At 28.7% G+C, this 24,178-nt stretch overlaps 1 protein-coding gene across 3 annotated transcripts in view; it reads left to right on the top strand.

The window, feature by feature from the left end:
- The window catches only part of LOC142328432 (uncharacterized), a 628,302-nt gene that overhangs the window by 142,540 nt on the left and 461,584 nt on the right, over positions 1 to 24,178 (top strand). For 2 of the 3 annotated variants that reach the window (XM_075372178.1, XM_075372176.1), the window contains exon 2: positions 1,195 to 1,280. The gene's annotated coding sequence lies outside the window, so the exon portion shown is untranslated. The remainder of the gene's footprint in view (positions 1 to 1,194; positions 1,281 to 24,178) is intronic. The other variant, XM_075372177.1, reaches the window with a different exon arrangement.

Here is a 24,178-nt window from a genome sequence, read left to right as displayed (position 1 = left end):
ACTGTTATATTTTAAAGATACAAAATACAGAATAACGTGTTTTTATTGTCTTTTTAATGTTTCTGTAAATTTAAAAATATTTATAAGATAAATTTATTAACATACAAGCTATATTATAAATATTTTTTCTGACCGTAGAATATTTACATCTTACAAGAAATATCTTTCACTTTTGTTTCCATGGATTTTAATAAATTATTATCTGTAAATTTTATATATATATATATATATATATATATATATCGAAAGAGAGAGTGAGAGAGACAATTCTGCATTTTCTCGTTTAAATTATATCAGTAGCCATCTTTTTTCTCTATGTTTAAGCTAAAATATTCGGTTATGTTGTTAAAAATGACTGAATCAAAAAACAAATGTCACAGTCAAATAAATTCTAATTTATTTTTATAATTTGGAAGTTATTTAAAAAGCTGTTCAGATTAATTTAAAAGATAAATTATTTGATCATGCCAAAATATATAATACTAATATAATTAAGTTTTATTTATACATTATATTGATAAGTTATTTGTACATTTTTATTTTCAATTTTCTCTTTCCTTTGCTTATTTTCCTCTGATTTTTGTTTTATTTTTATGTATTCTTTGTTTTTTACTATTTTTTTTTTTTTTTTACTTTCAATTTAAAATATGATTTGTTTTTATTTATCAGTCTTAATAACAATTTAATTACGTAAAATTGTAACTAGTTTGTTCGAAGATACACGCTGTACTAGAAACACTTTTATTTTTTTAAATATTTAATTTTTTTTAATAATGACTTCTTAGTAAATGTTCTTCTTGGTAAATACTTGATTGAAAAACACTGCATTATAAAATTAAACCAACGTAGTTGAATGAAAAAGGGTCTGAAAAAATAAATTATAGACCTCTATAATTAATTGGTCTTTGATAATGGTAAAAATGAATGAACGATAAAAGTACTGATAAAAGATTAAGTATATTTTCATGTTTACTTTATTTTTACTTTACCTTCTTTGTTATGTTATTGTACTCGACATAGTTTATTTTTTATTTCTCCGTGAGTGTTGTTTATGCGTGTACGTGTGCACGCGTGTATATTTGGTCTAGTGTTTTGGGTGTTTACATAAGTATGAGAGAAAACTAGATTTTTATATAATATAATATATATGTATATATAATTTATAATTATAAATTCTATTTTTTTTTTTTTAAGGTAGTGGTGATAAAGTGAATAATTTTGTAAGATCATTTATAAAAGATCGCCGATTCGATTCCCATGGGACAACCATTTTCAGGAAGGTGTGTATAAGTTTTGTTTTTTTTTAAATTTAGTCTTTACAAAGGTATTATTAGAGTTTATGAGGTTAACGATAAACAAAGATAATTCCCTATAATGTACTCGTTTTGTAAATTAATCTGATTAAATGTTTAAAATATAGTAAAAAATCGATTTTATTCAGAAATCATTTTGTTTCATTATAATTGCGTTTAAATATATTGAAAAATAGATTACATTATTGTTTTAGAAGGCTCGGGGATATGATTATGAAAGTTGATTTTTTGATATACATTTAATTATTTCCTATAACTAAATGTCCACAAAAACTAAATACAAACTTAAGAAATTCGAAGTTTATTAAAAACATAACTTTCAAATTTCAGATTTTAATAAACAAAACAATATTCTCAACATTAAAAGACAAAAGGATTAAAATATTTTAGAAAAATAGCAAGCACAAACATTAAAACAAACTTACAGACAACTCTTTTTTTTGTTTAGCCTCCAGAACCACCGTGAGGTATTACTTCAGACCTGAGACTGTACTCTTGTACAGTCTCAGGTCGACCGTTCCTGAGACGTGTGGTTAATTAAAACCCAGCCACTAAAGAACAACGGTATCTATGAACTAGTATTCAAATCCGGATGAAAGTAACTCCCTTTACAAGTATTTGAACCTTAGAACTCTCGACTTCGAAATAGCTAATTTGCAATGATAAATTCATCACTAGACCAACCCGGTAGGTTACTTACAGACAATAAACTGTTGATAATGTCTTCTGTTACAGTGGACGCTGCATCTGCCCGACAAACAATGTTTTTTTTTTTGGCTTTTCCATATTTCAGCAGTGGTTTTTTTGTGTTAGTTGTACCGCATGAAAATTTTAAACACTAACTCTTTTTTCGTACTAAAATTTTGTTTATATACAAATGATTTCAAGGGACCCCAGTCCCACAGGTAAATGACACCTTTAGTGATTCAAAATTCATAAAATATTATTCGTAAATTAAATAAACTAGTGATTACGTCTAATAACGAATCATGCTGTAGCTCTTAAATTTCTTATATTTTAATTAAGGCGCTGGTCTATTGGTTAACTCGTCGTCGCAAATCAGTTGTTTCATAGCTGATTTTCCAAGTCAAAGATTCTGAAGTTCAAATCCTTGTAAAATTTAGTTGCTTTTATACGAATTTGAAGATAGACGAAGCAGGAGCGATATTTCTAATCGCTCCTTCGATTATATCCTGTGATATTTCTAATCAACAGACAGAAATATAATTTGTTTAAATCAAAAATTAATTTAAACGTCAGGAAAACATTTTTGAAAGTATATGTTTGGAGCTTAGCTTTATATGGAAGTGAAACTTGGACGATCAGAGTACCTGAGAAGAAAAGGTTAGAATCTTTTGAAATGTGGTGCTACAGGAGAATGTTAAAAATCAGATGGGTTAAAAATCAGATGCGGCAAATCTATGAAGAAAGAAGTATTTGGAAAATTATAATTAAAAGAAGAGATAGACTTATAGGTCTCATATTAAGGCATCCTGGAATAATCGCTTTAATATTGGAGGGACAGGAAGAAGGAAAAAATTGTGCAGGCAGGCAACGTTTGTAATATGTAAAATTAATTGTTAGGGATGTAGGATGTAGGGAGCATACTGATGAAACGATTAGCATTAGATAGGGAATCTTGGAGAGCTGCATCAAACCAGTCAAATGACTGAAGACAAAAAAAAAATACGGATTTGAATACTAGATTGTGTATAATGGATGTACTTTGTTGGTTGGATTCAGTTAACCATACATCTCAGGAATGATCGGCCTGAGTATAAATAACAAACTACTACTTCTCTACTACTAATTCATACTTCACTACTAATTCTCACCTCATGGGCCGTGGGGGACACCTCCCCCACGGTTGCTTGTTGTTTTTTACTACTTAAATAAATCACACATTAGGAAATAAATATTTCCATATCGATGTTTGTATAATATTTAATCGATTTCATAATTTTTTTTGTATCAATACCATTTTATTAAAATATTGATTGACCATATTGTAAATTAGACTTACAAATCTCGTATTAAATAATAATTTTTATATTTATAATTTTTTTCTAATAAACTCTGATTATGTGTTTTAATCAATTACCTTTACTGAACTAATTTGATGTATAAAATATTTAAACGGATTAAGACGTCAGACATGGATTGGGTATAACATTTTGTTTTCAGTGGGTAGCTTAACATTTTGTTTGTTTTATGGTGTTCGTAGTATTTTTAATTACCGTAATGTAAATGAATAGTGTGTGTGAGTGCTTAATTAAATAGAACCTTGGAATCATGATGTGCGAAAAAATAATCTGCCATACTCCTCCTGAATGATTCACCAGTACTAGAAAAATATGTAGCTGATTTTTATGAAACTAATCAAAATCACAATTTTATAATATAATTTAATTTATAAATTCTAACTATTTCTTTGAAGCTGAATTCAAAAAAAAACAATTTCGATATTTTTATTTACCGTACGTAAATGAAGTCCTCATATGGACATAGAATGTTAAAATTTCAAACAGTATATCATAATTTATATTTATTTTATTTTTAATATTTAAATGAAATATATTATTTGTGATCGTGAAATCATGATTCTGTACAAAAAAATTTTATACTTATTTGGACTCAATAATTATTTTATAGGTTAACTTTTGTATCTGAGTGGGAGGACAAAAACCTACAAACACTGTTTTTCTTCCAACCATAATTACTACATATTATCTAAACAGTTTAATGTATTTTTCTTTTTTTTTTCTCAGATTTGTACCGTAAATTCTAGATAGATATTTATCTATTTATTTTTTATTAATACACAACAGCTCAACACGTGTATTAAAAACACGGCGGGTGGTGCAAATAACACGATTATATTATGTTTATAAATGTGTCCAACTATGCAAGGTGACACTTTCTCCGATGAACCAACTAACCGGCCGACCTGTAAAGGTAGGTCTGTACGTAAGATCGTATATACTGTACCGATCTAACTAAAGCACACGCACACTTATACAGCTTAGCGAGCAATCATTTATTCGACCTTGCTGCCCACACTTCCTCATGAGTCATACCATACCGCTGAGGTTGAGGCTTGCCGTTTTTTTCTTCTATTTTTTTACTTTGTAATCGTTCCGAAATTGTCTTGATTTCATGATAGGATTTAGACTTGATTCATATACCCTATAATTTTTGCATCCTATTGTTCATTAAATCGTTTAACAGAGTTAATCTCTAGTTATCGCTCTTTTTATACTATTTTATTGCATTGTACATTTTATTATATTTAACCTGTATTAAAAGCCGAGTGATTTTTTATAGCAATAAATTTAAAATTTAACACGTTAAAAATGTATTAAATTATTCTACACAATCAGTTTTTGACTAAAGTTTTATTTAATCTATGATTTTTATTTTTAGTGCATATTTCAACAAAAATTTATTATGAGAATGAAATACTGTAATTTATATTATTACAGTCAATCTTTTGTTATATCCATCTTACTGCTAAATATATTGCTATTATACCTACATAAATTCCACGAAATTTACAAATTGATTATTTTTTATGGACAGTAATTTATGATTTAAGTTGACGTAATTTTTTTTAAATTGAATATATGTTAGTTCTATATTTAAAGTTATTCTATTGTATACTAAACACTTGCCAATTAAAAGAAGCATTGTTATTTTACAATCGAAAATCCATTTGTATTGGCATTCACCCGTCATCTGAACCTTGTTCAGTATTATCATAAGACTATTCTCATAGAAGTATTTAAATTGGTTTGGAAAGATTAGTAAAGCTTTACTAATCTTTCCAAACCACTTTAAATACTTAAATAAATATGTATATCTTTATTCTTTAGATTAGTAAAGAATATACCAAGTAAAGTATATCTGGGTAGTGTATGAAATATTGCATAAGTTTATATGTCTTCTGTTTCCTTGTTAAATGGTTTTGTGTGTAACATTATATTGTAGTAGAAAAAGAAATACATTGCTCGGCTTTACCCTTTAAATATCACATAGATCATTTTTTACAGTTATCGGATGGAAAAAAATCCTGTTTAAAAATATATAAGCAAAAATCTCTCGCTATTAGAGATTGCCAGTATCCGGATTTCTTTGAATTACCTTGAAAAATCCTCGGAACCTTATCATAGGTTTATTGAACCTCGATTAAAAAGACTAAAGAATCGAGGTTAAGGAAATAGAATGAATATTTATAAAGGAACTGTCCAAAGAAGGTCGCAAAATGAGAGAAACAGCGCTACCCAAAAAAAGAGTATTAGAGTTCTTCCAGGCTGTGAGCATCCAATTCACCGGGTTGGTCGAGTGGTGAACGCGTCTTCCCAAATCAGCTGATTTGGAAGTCGAGAGTTCCAGAGTTCAAGTACAAGTAAAGACTTTTATACGGATTTAAATACTAGATCGTAGATACCGGTGTTCTTTGGTGGTTGGGTTTTAATTAAACTCACATCTCAGGAATGGTCAAACTGAGACTGTACACTTCATTTACACTCAAACATAACATCCTCTGAAGTAATACCTGAACGGTAATTCTCGGAGGTAAACAGGAAAAATATAAAAAAGGCTGTGAGGATTCATCCCGTTCACAATCCCTTGGTAGATCAGGGTAACTTTATCCAAATTAGCAACAGTACATTATTAATCAACTATTTTACGATGATTAGTTTAAAATAGCTTTGATAAATGACTAATAAATGCAACAACAAAAAAATTAGTAAAAAGATTTACAGAGAATTTAGTTATGAAAGAACTAATGTAAATAAATAAAAAGTAAATAAAAACTGGTTTTTATTGAAGCAAAACAGACGAAAATATACAAAATAGAAAAATCATATTATTCTTTCTGTACCTAATAAACATTCTTTTTAAAAACGAAAATGCTAATTACTGAAAATAATTTTAAATTAAATACAAAATTGATAAAACAATATTTTAACTGTATATGTTCAACAATTTACACAGGTAAAACGAAATAATTACTTTAAAAAAATTAAATTGAAATGTATGTTTTACATTAGAAATACTTTAAAACATTTTATTTTATAAGTTGCCAATCCCAGCAGTTGGGCAACATTAAAAATTGTGTACTTCCTTAGTATAAACCAAGAGATTTTTTTTACTATTATCATAATAACATTGAATAAAAATTTTAATTTAATAAAAAAGGTTCGCTGCTAATTTTGTATTTATTGGTATGTAAACATCAACTTTTTTTTCTTATACGTAACCTCGTAAAAATAACTTTTAAAAAATAATTACAAAAGTTTTTTTACCGATTTAAAAAAAAAAGTTGTCTTCATTTTTTTACGAAAATTCCAATCCTTATGGGTTTTTAACAGTTAGACAGATTTCAATGATTTTTGCTTTCCCGTCCAGATAGCGCTATAACACTAGAAGGGAAAGTATTGCAATTGTACAAATTTGGGCATATACGATTTTCACCGGATCTTGAGGATTTGACCATAAGAAAACCGGGTGGAAATTTTCCGGATATTAATGTTTGTATATACTCGTACGTGTGTGTTCATCCTGTTAGCCTCTAAATCACCTTATATCTACAGAACTACTTCCAAAATCTAAAAAATCTAAAATAAAAGATCTAAAATAAAATCTAAAAATAAAAATCTACAGGATTTTGACCAAATTTTGACAAATTACTTCTATATATTGATGCCATTAAATTTTCAACTTAAAAGGTCAAGGGGATGAGGCTGTAGAGTAAGGCCATCCTCAGTATCTCGCTTAATTAAGGCCTTACGTCTCTTAGGCACATTTGTTAACGATTAAAAAATAAATATACTTGCAAAAAAAAATTCGCAAATTCGCAGGAAATAAATAATATTTAAAGTGTAGAAAAGTAACTCGGTTTGGTTGGGTCTCCAATTCGATCGCCCGGTTGACTTAAGCCTCGAGGCTACACCAGTCTGACGACCGTTCAAGCAAAATTTGTTCTATGTAAATTGAGAAATTATATTTATTTAGTTAGTGCCGACCATCGCCATTAGTTTCGTCACACTGCGCGATTTAAATACCGTATGCGCGCGCTCTTTAGTTAGAATCGTTGAATTAAATGAACGAAAAATACGATATTTAAATTAAATAATAAATATTTTAAGTTATGTTGCGTGTGTGTGTGTCTATAAACCGTTAATCAGGAACAGCTGTGTAATCAGCTCTTTTTGTAATTTTGGGCACAAAGCCTCTGTTTGGCTGATTTTGGTGAAAAATCTTTTAAATGAATCAATATATTGTCTTCATTGAAAATTTGAGGATTCTTTAATTTTGCTTCGTTACTTAGTACTGAATTTGTATTGTTTATCACTCTGATATTCAAAATATTTTCCCGGAAAAAATTAAAGAGAGTAAAAATTTATTCAGATATCTGCTGTAATCCAGACAGTCTTAGCCCACGCTTGACATATCTTTTTATTGCCTTTTGCATTTCCTGTTAACGGCTTTTATCTTACACGTAACTGGTTTTATAATATATTCAACTTAAAAAAAAAAAAAAAATACGAGAATAAATTAAAAATGAAAACGTTTAATTAAAACCAATTTTAACAACAATCTTTTTCAATTATTTTCTAAATTTTGACTTTAAAAAATTTGCGTCAAATTAAAAATAATTTGCGAACACTTTATTCAGTGCCGACTAATTAAAGAAGTAGAAATTAAACGAAAAATTGAAAGATAATTATATACTTTTGTGTTGTTTTTTTTTAAAAATCAGATTTTTATTAACGCTATTTTTTAAGTTTATTTTATTTTTTTAAATTTAAAATTGTCAGTTTTATTTTCTACAAGTATTTTATATAGTATTTAATTTATGGGGAAGCCTTATAACAGGAGGTTTAAAAAGTCGTCCAAGAACAATCACTTAGAATTATACTTTCTATAGTAATCAAAACAAAAAGAAAGAAATAATAAATTCCTTTTCATTAAAATACAATATATCCGATCACTTTATAAAATCACCCATTAGGCTATATTGGAAAAATTCTCTGTACATAACCTGTAATAACAATACTTTTAGGTAAATTTCAAAAGAAAGTTACCTATTGTAATGGGTACCATGATTCGACTTGCGGAAAATTTCGACTATCTTCGCATTTCACATCCCCCAGACCCCAAAATCACCGTCAACTCAAAAGTTTATATATACATTTATTTATATATAATATTTCACATTTTTGTGGACACGATAACTATCGTAATTTTGTGCCAGACATGTTCAAATTGTTCCTTAAAAAAAAATAGTCGAAAAATCTCGGTCTAATTCGTTAACTGCCAAAATCGGACCATGGTGGTGGAAAGGGGGGGGGGCTTTATCGAAAACACAAACTAACATTAAACTTTCTTATTAAGTAAAATGACGAATTTGTTTAAAGTTTCTACTATTCTTTGGATAAGGACCTAAAACTTATTTAAGTAAAGTTTTTTGATATCACCAACCATTGGCCCAGGGGGTGGAAAAATGGGGTTTCGAAAACAAAGAAGTCATACCTCTCTTAATAGGCAGAGTATCGAATCGGTTTAAAGTGGTCATTAGTCCTCTAAACATTACCTGAGACTTTTGTCTGAATCAATTTTCGTAATGACCAACCCTTAAAGAATAACCAAAATATTGCTGAAATTGTGAAAAGTTGGAGCTTGTCGTACGCTAAACATGTGAAACTTTTTTCACATGCAACCACTGTGGTATTGAGTAAATTTGAAGTCTTAATTAACTTTAAGGTGGAAATATTTTTTATCCCAGCACCGGTGAAATCTACTCCTGCCTTCCGGCGTGCCGAAAGGGATTTTATTATTTTATTTTTTTTTTTAGTTATTTTTATTTCAGACATAAACTAGTCGTCATAAACTATAATTTATTGATCTGTCGAATTTTAAAAATATAAGTGTAGTACATTAATTTTATTCGCAACTAGAACGATTCGTATTAATATTATATGTTAGCAATTATATTGATTGAATAATTTATAAAATAAATTTATACATTCATTAAACGTAAAATGCCCTTTAGGTACTTTTTTTTTGCTTTACATAATATAAAGTTAATTTTTTTTAAATATCTGATGTGGGCACCACATGACTTCCTTGTACGTCTATTAAATTACATATACAAATTTTTCTGCACTTCCATTAAACTTATTTCATTTGAAATTGAGATACGATCCTCCAATTCTTTAATAAACTTGACACTTATACAATTATATTGTGGTGGACACCACATTGCATTACATTGCTTTGTGGTGTCCGGATCAGCATTTTATATTAGTTTATGTATTGTTTTTGTTTCACGCCACTCAAGTAGTTAATGTAGTGTAAGTGAGAACGTGTCGGATCCGTAACCATGTGTACATCGGTTCGAATCCGACTTCATAACATACATCTTTTTTGAACTTTTTTTAAAATTTAAATGTATTGATTTTTTTAATAATATTGATCTCTCTAAAAATTTATGAATTTAAATGAAAAGTACATCAAATTTTATTTCATTAATAATTTTTGATATTTTTTTCTTTTTTTTTATTGTTATTATTGAATTATTATTTAACGAAAATCGTTTTTTACAATCAGAGGTTAATTAATAAATAAATTAATAAATTAATTAATAATTATTAATAAATAAATATATTTAAATAAAAAAAAAAAGGAGATAAGTCCGATTCTAACCGATGTGCCTTCTCCTTGTAAGATCCAAATATTGCATTAATTAAAATTTAATTTGACTACAACTCTGGAACAAATGAAAATAAGTATCACTTATGATATATCGTTGAAAAGATTTCAATGAGGGCTTGTTACTGCAGTTAAGAAGAAGAAAAAAATCCAAAATCCAAATGTTTAGGATTTTGGGCATTTTTGGACACTTTTGGTCAAGTCGATTACAATCAAAAGTGGAGGTGCACAATTAGATGTTACAACAATTCTAACTCCAAAATTTCAACATCCTACGGCTAATCGTGTTTTAGTTATGCGAGATACATATGTACAGTAAAGACGTACACGCCGTACAGACTTCAAGCCAAAACCAGTCGAAATGAATCCAGAGCTTAGCTTTTATATTTTTTAAACTGTCTAAAAAAAAATTTATATTTTTTTCAGTTTTTTCATAGAGGACTGAGTAAAACTATTTTTGTACAAAACCAGATTTATTTGGGACATTAATTTTTCTTAAAAAGTAAATACAAAATTGTTTCTTCACAGTTTAAATTACTACTAATCAAATCTGTAATTTTCATTCAAAGAAATCTTTTCATACGGTATGAATAAAAACCCGCCGGGTTAGTCTAGCGGTTAAACTCAGCTTCACAAAATGATGACAAAGATTTTCGAAGTCGAGAGTTCTAAGATTCGAGTCCTTATAAAGGCAGTTGTTTTTATATGGATTTAAATACTAGACTTTAGATACCGGCAGATAATGGCAATATAGCTTTAGATAACTTTAGATAATGGCAAACCACCTGTAAAACTTGCCAGGAAAATTCCAAGGAATTGGAGTCGCCAAGGGTCGAACACAACTGTGGCTAATTTTTTTTATGAATAAATATATATAAATAGTCCATTTATTGTAGGTGGTCTAGTGGTTAAGTCGTGGTCGCAACTCAATTGTTTAACAGCTGATTTTCGAAGTCAACGATTCTGAAGTTCAAATCGTAGTAGATGTTAGTTGCTTTGATACTGATGATCTGAATACTTGATAACGGATACCGTTGTACTTTTTTTTTCATCTATGTTTCCCCCCTTCCGGAGCCGGACTCGCAATTACGGATATACTCAGTTGAAGGGGGGCACCATCGCCTCAAGCTACCTCGGCAGGAAAAAAGTCCTACCTAGGTAGTCGGGAATCGGTATTTTATTCACCTGCCATGCCTTTAATGATGGGACCTCGAGTCGGCCTGAGTCTATACAAGACTACATCTGATTTATATGTCATACATATCATTCTCATCTCATAGGGCCGTGACGGGGTTGTTTATTGTTATCTAGTTGAATATATATTGCAACGTACACATTAGGAAAATAAATAATTATATAAATATGTAAGCCTAAGAAATTTCATTATGAAACTTTTTTTTTTTGTCTTCAGTCATTTGACTGGTTTGTTGCAGCTCTCCAAGATTCCCTATCTAGTGCTACTCGTTTCATTTCAGTATACCCTCTACATCCTACATCCCTAACAATTTGTTTTACATATTCCAAACGTGGCCTGCCTACACAATTTTTCCCTTCTACCTGTCCTTCCAATATTAAAGTGACTATTCCAGGATGCCTTAGTATGTGGCCTATAAGTCTGTCTCTTCTTTTAACTATATTTTTCCAAATGCTTCTTTCTTCATCTATTTGCCGCAATACCTCTTCATTTGTCACTTTATCCACCCATCTGAATTTTAACATTCTCCTATAGCACCACATTTCAAAAGCTTCTAATCTTTTCTTCTCAGATACTCCGATCGTCCAAGTTTCACTTCCATATAAAGCAACAATCCAAACATACCCTTTCAAAAATCTTTTCCTGACATTTAAATTAATTTTTGATGTAAACAAATTATATTTCTTACTGAAGGCTCGTTTAGCTTGTGCTATTCGGCATTTTATATCGCTCCTGCTTCGTCCATATTTAGTAATTCTACTTCCCAAATAACAAAATTCTTCTACCTCCATAATCTTTTCTCCTATTTTCACATTCAGTGGTCCATCTTTGTTATTTCTACTACATTTCATTACTTTTGTTTTGTTCTTGTTTATTTTCATGTGATATGTGATAGTTCTTGCGTAGGACTTCATCTATGCCGTTCATTGTTTCTTCTAAATCCTTTTTACTCTCGGCTAGAATTACTATATCATCAGCAAATCGTAGCATCTTTATCTTTTCACCTTTTACTGTTACTCCGAATCTAAATTGTTCTTTAACATCATTAACTGCTAGTTCCATGTAAAGATTAAAAAGTAACGGAGATAGGGAACATCCTTGTCAGACTCCCTTTCTTATTACGGCTTCTTTCATATGTTCTTCAATTGTTACTGTTGCTGTTTGGTTCTTGTACATGTTAGCAATTGTTCTTCTATCTCTGTATTTGAACCCTAATTTTTTTTAAATGCTGTACATTTTATTTCAGTCTACGTTATCGAATGCCTTTTCTAGGTCTATACACGCCTAGTATGTTGGTTTGTTTTTCTTTAATCTTCCTTCTACTATTAATATGAGGCCTAAAATTGCTTCCCTTGTCCCTATACTTTTCCTGAAACCAAATTGGTCTTCTCCTAACACTTCCTCCACTCTCCTCTCAATTCTTCTGTATAGAATTCTAGTTAAGATTTTTGATGCATGACTAGTTAAACTAATTGTTCTGTATTCTTCACATTTATCTGCCCCTGCTTTCTTTGGTATCATTACTATAACCCTTTTTTTGAAGTCTGACGAAAATTCCCTTTTTTCATAAATATTACACACCAGTTTGTATAATCTATCAATCGCTTCATCACCTGCACTGCGCAGTAATTCTACAGGTATTCCGTCTATTCCAGGAGCCTTTCTGCCATTTAAATCTTTTAATGCTCTCTTAAATTCAGATCTCAGTATTGTTTCTCCCATTTCAATGATACTTTTAAGAGAATAGAAAATCATTTTGTAATTTTTTTCTTCCAGACAATTTTATTAAAATTTATTAATTTATTTCTGTTTCGAACTCTATTGTTAATGGTAATAAATAAGAGTTACCGTTAGATTCCTGTACAATTTATCATACGTTATCATTACGTTGAATCATATAATTGCATGGCATTTAATTTACAATTTGTTGTTATTCTTATTATTGATATTATTTTATGATATATGTATTTGTGGCTACCATCGGTACATATATATATATACCGGTACATATGTACACGCGCGCGCGCACACACACACACACACACACACACACACACACACACACATATATATATATATATATATATATATATATATATACATTTAAAAGGAACATAATAATACTGTTTGATTTATGATTAATTTTGTCATGTAAGTTTACATTTACATATCGTAGAAAGTGGGAGGTGCACTGAACAATAAAACATGTGCAAATTGAATAATAAAAACATATAACTTATTCAATTCCATTTTTATTATTAGTATTATTATGATTATAAATCGTAATTCTTACTACGTGTTACTTTTATAGCAATAATAATTTAAATTTTAGATTTCTTACTCATTATTAGGATATTAATTTTTAAGGTTATAATCTGTTTTATTATAATTATAATCATCGAACTTGTATTTTAATTAACGATTTATTAATTATTATTATTAATTTTTGATTTGTGTATTTAATTGGATTGATGTATACTTCATTTTTTGTTCTGTTTTATATTAAACATGTTTCATGTTTTTAACTCAGCATAAGTTATAAAATTACGCTGAGAACCCCTTTTTACAATGGCTATTACAGTAATTAACTCGCAGCACATGCGTGATTTTTTCCTTGAATTGTAGAGTGCAATTGGCTACTTTTGTGAATTGTTGAAATATTTGTATATGAAGACTTAGGTACTCCTTTCAGTCAGTATTTTCAATATGGTTTTTATTAAAACCAAGTTAAACTGAAAGTAAATGTAAGTAAAGAAGATTTATTCCTTTGGTACATTTAAATTATCTTTTCATAGTTCAATACGACCCAAGTGAATAAATTTGCTAATTCAGTGTTCGAAACCATTAATATTTTTTTTTATTAATAATGATTTTTTTTAATTCTATTTAGTTATTTATAATTATTATGGATTATCCATAATATAAGATTAGGAATAAAGACATTAATGTATTTATTTTCAACATGTTATAACCCGTTTATAGAACCATAGAAGATGAAAACTATGTAATTTATGAAAAACGCCAAGCCTGACCGAGATTCGAATTAGGAACTTTTTGGATGAAAGGCAGATATGCTACTATACTTGATATGTTGAAAATTAATTGTATTTCGTTATGCTCGTTTTTATTTAATTGTTAATAAACAGTAAAATGCTGTTAATATTAATAGTTAAAAAGGTTAAGGTGAACTGACGCCGAACATATAGTATTTTAACGAAAAGGAATTTTTTTTGTGTTAATTTTTTGTATAACTACTATAAATATATGTGAATTAAACAATAACAAAAAAATATCGATATGAAGAGTTATAATTTACAGTCTCACTACTTAAAAAAAAAAAAATCTGTAAACTCTTAAGAATTATTTGTAATAGTTGATTAGTTATACTCCGTGCAATATTCAGGTAAGAAGTTTCATAGTGAATTATGTTATAAAAGTATGTTATATTTATAAAAGCAAATAAATATGAATCTGTATGCTGTATATTATTAGCTAAAGTTTAAAAATATATAAACGTTTCCTAGCTGTGATTTTATTCAAACCAAGCTAATTTAAATAAAACTGGTTAAAAAGACAAATTTTACTTTCTTAACATCACAGCTCTAAAGCTATGCTGCAAGAAGGAAAGTATGGTAATCGATCAAAAAATGGAATATGGTTGAATTCTGGACGATTCCAGAAACCCCTCCCCCCAACAAAAAAACATGGGGGATAATGTACGTGTATTGACGTATTTGAAACTTAATAACGTTTGCTTGGATAATTTTGTGAAATTTTATACAGACTCGTGTGTACGAGGCAATTTGTTGGTAAAAGTTTTAGGTCAACATCTCCAGCGGTTGTGGGGAAAACATTTTTTTGGAGTAAATTTTCTCAAAAGTTTTCAAACATAACCCCACTTTATAATTAAGCTCAGTACATGCATTCATGCATGTTTTAAATTTTAACGTTTTTTTTTGTTTTTTTTAAATTTTGCCCCAAAATTCCCCTTCCCCAAAAATTGCAAAAGGTTTTTCTATTTATAGCATATTTTTTAATCGATATTTTATGTATTTTTAAGCATAATGGTAGTGCAAGTGGTCAGGAAAAATTCTCATGGGGCAATACTGATGGGGGGGGGGGGAACCGATCAAAGTTTATAAATATCGATTTTCAAAATTTTTAAAACTTCTTTCGTTTATTTTCATGCATCATTATTTTTATCCACTATATCTTTCCCATAAAAAAGGATGGTGCGTGGGTTTTTTTGCTTTTTGTATGTGCCCACATTTTTATTTTAGCTGCTATTGGCGCAGAACGGACCAATGGTGGTGCGCCGGGTCGCTGCTTACAGTGCATGAACGATATATTCGTTCGAACGATTTATTCTTCTTGATACGAACGATTTATCTAATATTACATTTGTGTTTTGAGGATAAAAAAGGAAAAAATTGGTGTTAGAACTTAACTTGGTGTTACTTCTCAAGTAACACGTAAAAATGTTGAGAATTTTGAAAATTTTTGTTGTAAAAGTTTTTGTTGTTAGCACGCTAAATTCATGAACGTTATTTAGTTACAATTGGCAAAAAAATTTAACAAGCTCAGTTGTTATGAAACATTAACCATGAAACATTATCACGGGTCCATAGAACCGCCTATTTCCTAGAAAGAATGAATAACCAGGGCTATTAAAGTATTCCAGCTTTGTTGTCAGCCGTTTTACTCTTTGAAAAAAACGTAGACTACCCGATATAAAAGACGCCAGCCTGTAAGTTGTGAGCCCATAATCACATTTTAGGACCGTGTAAAATTTGTTATCGAAGAAAACTGATGTTTAAAATTTGGTTATAATATTTTACTTTAAATCAATACTGTTATTTATATAATTGCTTATATAACTCTATACTTAATATTATATAAAACTGATAAATAGAACGAAAGGATGTAGAAAAGTTGTAGTTTGGTTTCATGTTTTGCAAAATATATATTTTAACAGATAACAGGTATCAGGTGTTTTTAAAATGTTTTTTTTTTAATACATTGAATAAGAACATTTTTCGGGAAAAATGATACATTTTTATTTATAACTAGCAGACCCGTCAATGCTTCCTTATTGCTAGAGTTTAGTGCATATATATATATATATATATATATAGATGAAATATACACAACTGAAAATTTGATAAAACATTAACAAAATAAGCATTACGGAACTTCATAAATTTTAACCTTTCCCTTTTCCCCTTTTCCTTTTTACAATTTTCCTTTCCTTCCCCCATTTCCCTCTTCCTCTTTCCCCTTTTCTTTCTTCTCCTTTCTACCTTCCATTTCTTTTTCTTGTTTTTCCTTTTCACTGTTTTGTCCTTTTTTCTTTTTTCCATTTTCATCTTCTTCCCTTTTACCTTTTTCTACTTTTCCCTATTGCCCTTTTTTCCTTTCTCCCTTTTTCCCCGCGCGTAAATCGGTGTAGTAGTTTTTAGTGTATAGCGGACACACATATCGGAAACATTGAAATGGAATCGTAAAATATTTAGTACAGCGTGTCTTGCTTTTATGTCCAACAGCTAGCGCTGTTTTTCAAAAAAAGCATGTTTTTTCCTGTCACAGGTGTGAAATCTAAGGTATAGAAATAAATAGTAGGTATATAAATACACGTGCGTATTCGAATGCAACGTTGTGTCAAAATTTTAAAGTAGTCGGTGAAGAACATTTACATTTTTATTTATATAGGTAACTAACTTCCAGCGTAAACGTTTTGTAATATTTTTATTGCTAATATATTAATAATTTATCACATAAAATCGTTAAAAAAATTATTTCAATCTATCACTGATGGAAAAAAAACACGTTATTAACTAGATTGTATATAATAAAAAATGGTGATGTAAATTTATACAATTTTCTATTATATATAATAATATTAGGTATAAATTTAATATTAATATAATACTTTAAATTAATATTATGTATTTTATAATATTCTATTTTGTATTAATAAATATTTATACTGTAATATTTTAATAAACTACTTTACTATGAAACTTTCTTTGTTCAATATACGAAAGTGTTATAAATGCTTAGTATGCATTTTCTATGTAATCGATTAGATTGATCACCAAAAACGTAATTTCTATCTTTTATTTATACTCATTAGAACATTACGTTATTTTTAAGTTGTAAATAAATCTTAACTTTGTTCTTAAAAATACCTATTAATATATAAAGTCTAGTTAACATTATACAAGTATATATGAAGCTACTTGTAAGATGTTTGCATATTGCCTATATAATCTCTTGGTCTGTATAATTCCAACGTGATTTGAGTGACATCTGTTTTTAATTTCCTTTCATTTAGTGTAATAGAAAATTGCATAAATTTACATTACCATATTTTATTATATACGATCTAGTCAATAACTTGTTTTTTTCTCATCAGTCATAAATTGAAATATTTTTTTTTTACGACTTACATGATAAAATTAGAGTAAAGTATCTGTTAGCTTAAAATTAAAAAAAAATCTGATATGGACATCATTCCACTTTCTTGAACGCTTATTAAATTACATTTAAACATTTTTTGCTGGACTTCATTTCAACTTATTTCATTTGAAAGTGAGATACGATCTCCCAATTCTTTAATAAAGTGGACAGTTACATGGTTGCAAAAATATTAGTTTTTATTAACATCAAATATTTATACAATTATTAATTCAACAATCTTACCTAAAATATTAGGTTAGAGTAAAAGTTCCTTTATTACTCTTTAAATAAATTTAAGTCTTATATCTAACTAATACTATAATTTTTAAATTATTATGATATGACCATCAACAAAATTAAAACAAAAACGTAACAGGAGAAGATTACTAAATTTTATAGCGATATTTATTATCAAGTAGACTAAAAACTTCATAAATAAAAATAATACGATTCAAAGTTACAATTTTCAATTAATTTTAATCTACCATTTTAAGTAGATGTTTCACCAAATCTGATGTGGACACTACATGACTTCCTTGTATGCACATCTAATTTCATATACACAATTTTAAAAGTATGTAAAATTTGATTTCGCTAATAACTTCTGATTATTTTCATTTTTTTTTTTTTATTGTTATTATTGAATTATTTATTGTAAAAATATTTTTACAATCAGAAGGTAATAATTATTAATAAATAAATATATCTTAATTAAAGAAAAATATAAAAGAATATGTATGTATATGAAGTCGGATTCGAACCGATGTGCCTTCCTCTTGTAAGATCCAAATATTTCATTAATTAAAATTTTATTTGGCTATAACTCTACAACCGATGAAAATAAGTATAACTTATGATATATCGTTGAAAAGCTCTCAACAAGGGCTTATTACTACAATTAAAATTAAGTCCAAATTCCAAATATTTTGGATTTTGAGCTTTTTTTGAACACTTTGTGACTGTTTACACTTTAGGATTGTTTAACAACAGTCCTAAATTCAAAATTTCAACATCTTACGGCTAATCGTTTTTGAGTTATGCGATATTACATACATACGTACGTACAGACGTCACCCCGAAATTAGTCAAAAAGGATTCAGGAATGGTAAAAATGGATATTTCCGTTGAAATCTGAAAACCCCAATTTTTCGCGATTGCAATACTTCCTTTACTTTATATAAGGAAGTAAAAAAATCTTGATAAAAAAAATATTAAAAAAACTTTTAAAAATATTTCAAATAAATCTATTTACAAATCAAAAAACATTTTGTTATTTTGTTAGTTTCCTTTTTTTTAATAATTCCCTTATTCATAAATTTTTCTTTCTTTTGGCGTGTTTCGCGTGAAAATTCTCATTACTATCATTATCATAAATTAAAAGTCTTATTTAACTCATTATTGGATTGATCTATATTTTAAAATATTTGCTAATTAAATAAAAAATGACATTATTAATTGCTTTTAACTCATTAGATAAAACGTGTATTTACATATAAATTTTGTATATAAAATTATTTTATACTTATTGGCCCATACTTTAAAATAAACTGAAAATAATAATAATTTTTTTAAACTTTAAAATAATAATTAACTTTGAAGAATAAGTTCTAACAATAAATTTATCTTTGTTTAATCACGCTTACAATATAAGTATGCAGAGTGATTATTTTTTAGTTTTAAATATGTTTAACGTTTTAAATTATTCAAGAGCATTAAAATATTGTGAAAATTATTAGTAATAATAATGTAAGCAATAAATAAGATTAGTAATAATAAATAATAGTAAAGATAATTATTACTTAAGAACCATCACATAAGCGCTTTCGACTATTCATCATATCAGAAGATAAGTAATAATAATTAGTATAATTTAAAGTCATTGTAAATATTTTTGTTCGGTTTTATTACAATGTAACAAAAAATGAATACACACTAAATAATTTTATTTAATAAAATTCTGACAAAACGTTTTTAATATCTATCTTTTATTTATTTACAATCCTGATGAAGTAATGAGTAGTAGAAAGCGCTCGAGTGTTTTTTTTTTTTTTTTTTTTTTAATACTTTTAGGAAGAAAAATTAATTTATTTCTTCCAAAATATTTTTTTTTTTCAGAATTACTATTAAAAACAATAATGTAGTTTATGAGAAATTATTTTTCTGATTATTTTCCATACCTGTTTATAATTGTTTGACTACAATATCTAACCTATCATTTATACTGAGTATTAATTATATTAAATTAATTAATTAGAAAAATAAAGTAATTTCAAAAAAAAGAATTAATAACATATCCCATAGTTTTATATTTTTTAGCTATTTTTCAAACGGCTGAAGGTTTTTATTTATTTATTTATTTATTTTTTTTTTGTAAATCTATAATAAATGTTTTAATCGATAAGCGAACGTAGAAAATAATGTTTGACGTCTTCGATTTATTTATATTTGCTTTGTGTTTGCTTGTATTCATATGTTTGTGATGGAAAATAACAATTAGAATTCACCGTTCAATCTCCAATCAAGGACCACTATCAACAACACAAGTTCTTGAATACCTTACCAATTTGAGTTAAGAATATACTTTTATCCTTTTATATATATATTGTGTGTGAGTGTGGTGTGCGCGCGCGTGTATTCTTACTGAATCATTTTATTACATTTTTTTTAGATAAGAATTATTTTCAATTACGAACTGTCATTGAGAAATTTTATTTTATATATAAATACAAAGGTGTCGTTTGCAAAAAGTAAGCAAACGTACCAGCCGGCGTTGGTGGTGCGAGTGGTAACGTCTCAGCCTTTCATTCGGAGGTCCCGAGTTCGAATCCCGGTCAGGCATGACATTTTCACACACGCTACAAATCGTTCATCTCATCCTTTTAAATAGTACCTAACGGTGGTCCCGGAGGGTAAAAAAAAGTACTCAACCGAATAATGAAATAAGGAGGTCATAACCAATCGAATAGCAGTCTCTAAAAGAAAACTACGTGAATATGATTATTATGAAAATAGATAGCATCATGAAATTTCATGATGATTTTCTGTCGTTGGACGGAGAACAAATCGAGAAAGACTTATGCACTGTTGAGTGTAAATTTAAATATTTAATAAACAATAATAATAATCATAAAAACTCGTCTAATGAAGACATTTCAAATACACCAATTAATCAAATACAATTACAAGCAATTAGTTTACCTTTGTTCACAGGTAACATCTTAAAAAGGTAACATTTTTATAATATATTCAATGATTTAATACACAAAACAGCTGTTTAACAAATTTACAGAAACTACATTATTTGCACTGTTCTCTAAAAGATTTATATCTCGTAAAGGAATTCCTACTCAAATGTTATCGGACAACGGTTCTAACTTCCGTTGTGTTAAAAATATACTTCACAATTTATACCAACTATTTAAATCAAATAAATTCAAATCATATATTAAAACATTTACGACTAAACAAGGAATCAATTGGCCTTTCATTCCTCCTGCTTCTTCCTATTTTGGTGTTTTACAGGACATCTCTATTAAGTGTCAAATTTCATATGCGCCGAGTAAATGGACTGACAATTTTCAATTTTAACTCAAATAGGAGATTGTCTTAATTCACATCCCATCTTCTCTGTTTCTAGAGATCATAGAGATCCGGAACTTCTATTACCAGGGTGTTTTCTTATTGGATATCCACTTACTTTCTACCCTGAACCTAATTATCAAAAAATCAAAATTAATCGTTTAGGTTGTTGGCAACTACTTCAAAAATTTATTCAGTCGATCTGGAAACGATGGTCCAAGAACTATCTGTAGTATTTACAACGCATTGTGCTACATCATCTATCACGTAAATGTTTTGTTAGAGACTTGGTACTGATCAACATCGAAAATTCCGCATCCTTACATTGGAAACATGGAGTAGTTACACAAATTTATCCGGGTCCTGACAACTTAGAGTGATTGATATAAATACATCCAATGGTCAGTTATGTAAACCTGTATATAAATTATGCTTATTACCCATTATCCAATGATTGAATTTATTAGTCGCATACGTATTGTTATTACAATCTAATTTAATTTACATAATTATCATTTTACAATTTTATTTAGTTTAAGTTTATATTTAATGTTATCAGCTGTAACCTTTGTTTCAGCTGATAACATGAAATATATTAATTTACAGCATCATAGATTATGTTTCATTGTCTTATTCATATTCATATTATGTAATCAAGATAGTCAATATTATTATCATGTTATCATTGGGGTATTATAACGGGAAAATTATTCTGATTTTGACGGGCAGTATATGTTCATTTTCATGTATCTTTTCCCGCTTTTAAACAAGAATACTGTCTCGTCTCCTTCTTCTTTATGTAAAATACATAAAGTATTTAATACAGTTGGCTCATAAAGACCAGCTGATAGTTTAATAATATTATTTTCATTCGTTATTTTTTTATTGTTCATTATATTTTTCATACCATCTACCATAAAGATACATTTTCCATATTTCTGTATCTAAAACAATGTAATACATAAAATATATATTATAAATTAATCAGATATTCAATGTAATGATCGTTGCAGTTAAATTAAAAGTGCATTAAAACTGGAATCAGCCAGATTTATATTATGAAGTAAATTGAAATGAGTGAAATAACAAATGCGAATAAAGGAAAGCTATCAATAATGTCTGGTAAGACAGCATATTGAACCTTGAAAGTAAAGTTCCTACATCTGGAACGCAATGTAATTTTGATATATATTCTGATAGTGACAACTAATTGTCACAATCAGAATATTACCTAATATACGAATATAAGGTAATAATTTTTACAATCAAACATATATCATTCATTACCTTAGCTACCAAGTATTAATAGGATGCAATAACGGTTCGAAGTTTAAAGCATTCACTAATGAAAAACTCCGAATGAAAATAAAAAGTGACGAAAGTAAATTTTTATATACATGAATTTTGGACTTTTGAACACATTTATTGAAATTACGGATTTTTCGCACATGCATAATTAGTTATCGTGATATGTAAAGTAGACATACTCTACGTGGGTTTATGTTACTGAAATATATCAATTCATTTTCATATAACTTGGTGGGAGAAATGCTGAAGAAATATTGCTGAAAGGAGGGTTGGTATAATAGTTGGATGGAAATTAAAAAAAAAGAAATAGTATATATATTACCCCTCACGGTATTGGATTCAAGGTAATGTATGAATACGCTTGTCGAGAAGATAAGATAAAATTTAATGATTCAAAAGCTACTATTTACTTATATCTGAAGTCAAGTTTTTCCTATTTGTAAGTTTTACTCTATGATATAATTATTTATTTACTTGTCCTAATCCTAATCTGATAATTACACATTTCTTACAAATATCCATACACACGTGTGTGTGTGTGTGTATATATATATATATATATATATATATATATATATATATATTGATGTATTGGATTGTGTGTAAAGAGAACCGGATTTAGTTAATCAGTACCATCCTTATCAAGTAGCTATAGAATTCCTGTGATAATACTTAACTACTCAGTTATAGATATTACACTGCCTTCAACAGTACATTAGAATAAAGTGATTTATTAAATATTTCAGTAAAATTTAAACTGAATTAAAAAAAAGGCTTAAACGTAATGCAGTACCGCTTTGTTTCAGCTTATTACTAAATCGCCTTCATTCCAGATCAGGTATAACAATTTTTTTTTCTCCCATACCTATGAGGGGTGGACCAGCTAATGCATTGCACAACCTCAGAGGTTGCCTTTGCCTCTAACCTACCGAGACCCCGCGGGACCCAGCTATGCCGTTCCCCGCGGGGGTCGTTCACCCATTAGGCCGGGACTGGGTCTTTTATATGCCTGCCTGGGTCTCGGTCTTTTTTTTATTACCCACGAACTCGTGGGTCATCAAGAGTGGTCCACCTCCGCGAACAACCCTCTCATGAAAAGAGCTGCCCTTGTAAGACCCTACCTCCAGGTTACCCCGTCTCACTCAACAGCGTCTCGTTCGTTAGTCTTTATAATATTCGTGACTAAGGTTGCTCCGGCGTTCCATTCACGATGTCTCTTTAACATGTATTGTGCAGTATTATCCGGTGTCAGTCCTTGAATGGCTCATGTGTGCCTCAGTTGTGTGACCGGTGACTTGTGTTATCGGTGGGGCACTATCCCATTTCCACTTCCATGTCCGATTTTGGCCGTTAAAGAGCTCAACTGAGATTGTTGGACGAGTTATTTTTAAGGAGCAATTTGAAAGTGATTGGCGCAAAATTACGGCATTTCTCCTGTTCACAAGAAAGTGAAGTTTACTTCACTTTTAGTGAAGTAATACAAGTATATATACACTTCCCTTTTAGTGTATATATATATATATATATATAAACTTTTGAGCTGACGGTGGTTTTGAGTCTGGGGGATGTGAAACGTAAGATATTTTGAAATTTTCCGGAAGTCGAA

The sequence above is a fragment of the Lycorma delicatula genome, chromosome 7 (genome assembly GCF_047948215.1).
Source record: "Lycorma delicatula isolate Av1 chromosome 7, ASM4794821v1, whole genome shotgun sequence".
NCBI classification, from domain to species: Eukaryota; Metazoa; Arthropoda; class Insecta; order Hemiptera; family Fulgoridae; genus Lycorma; species Lycorma delicatula.
The sequence above is the reverse complement of the archived record's forward strand: the minus strand, read 5'-3'. Positions and strand labels throughout refer to the sequence as shown.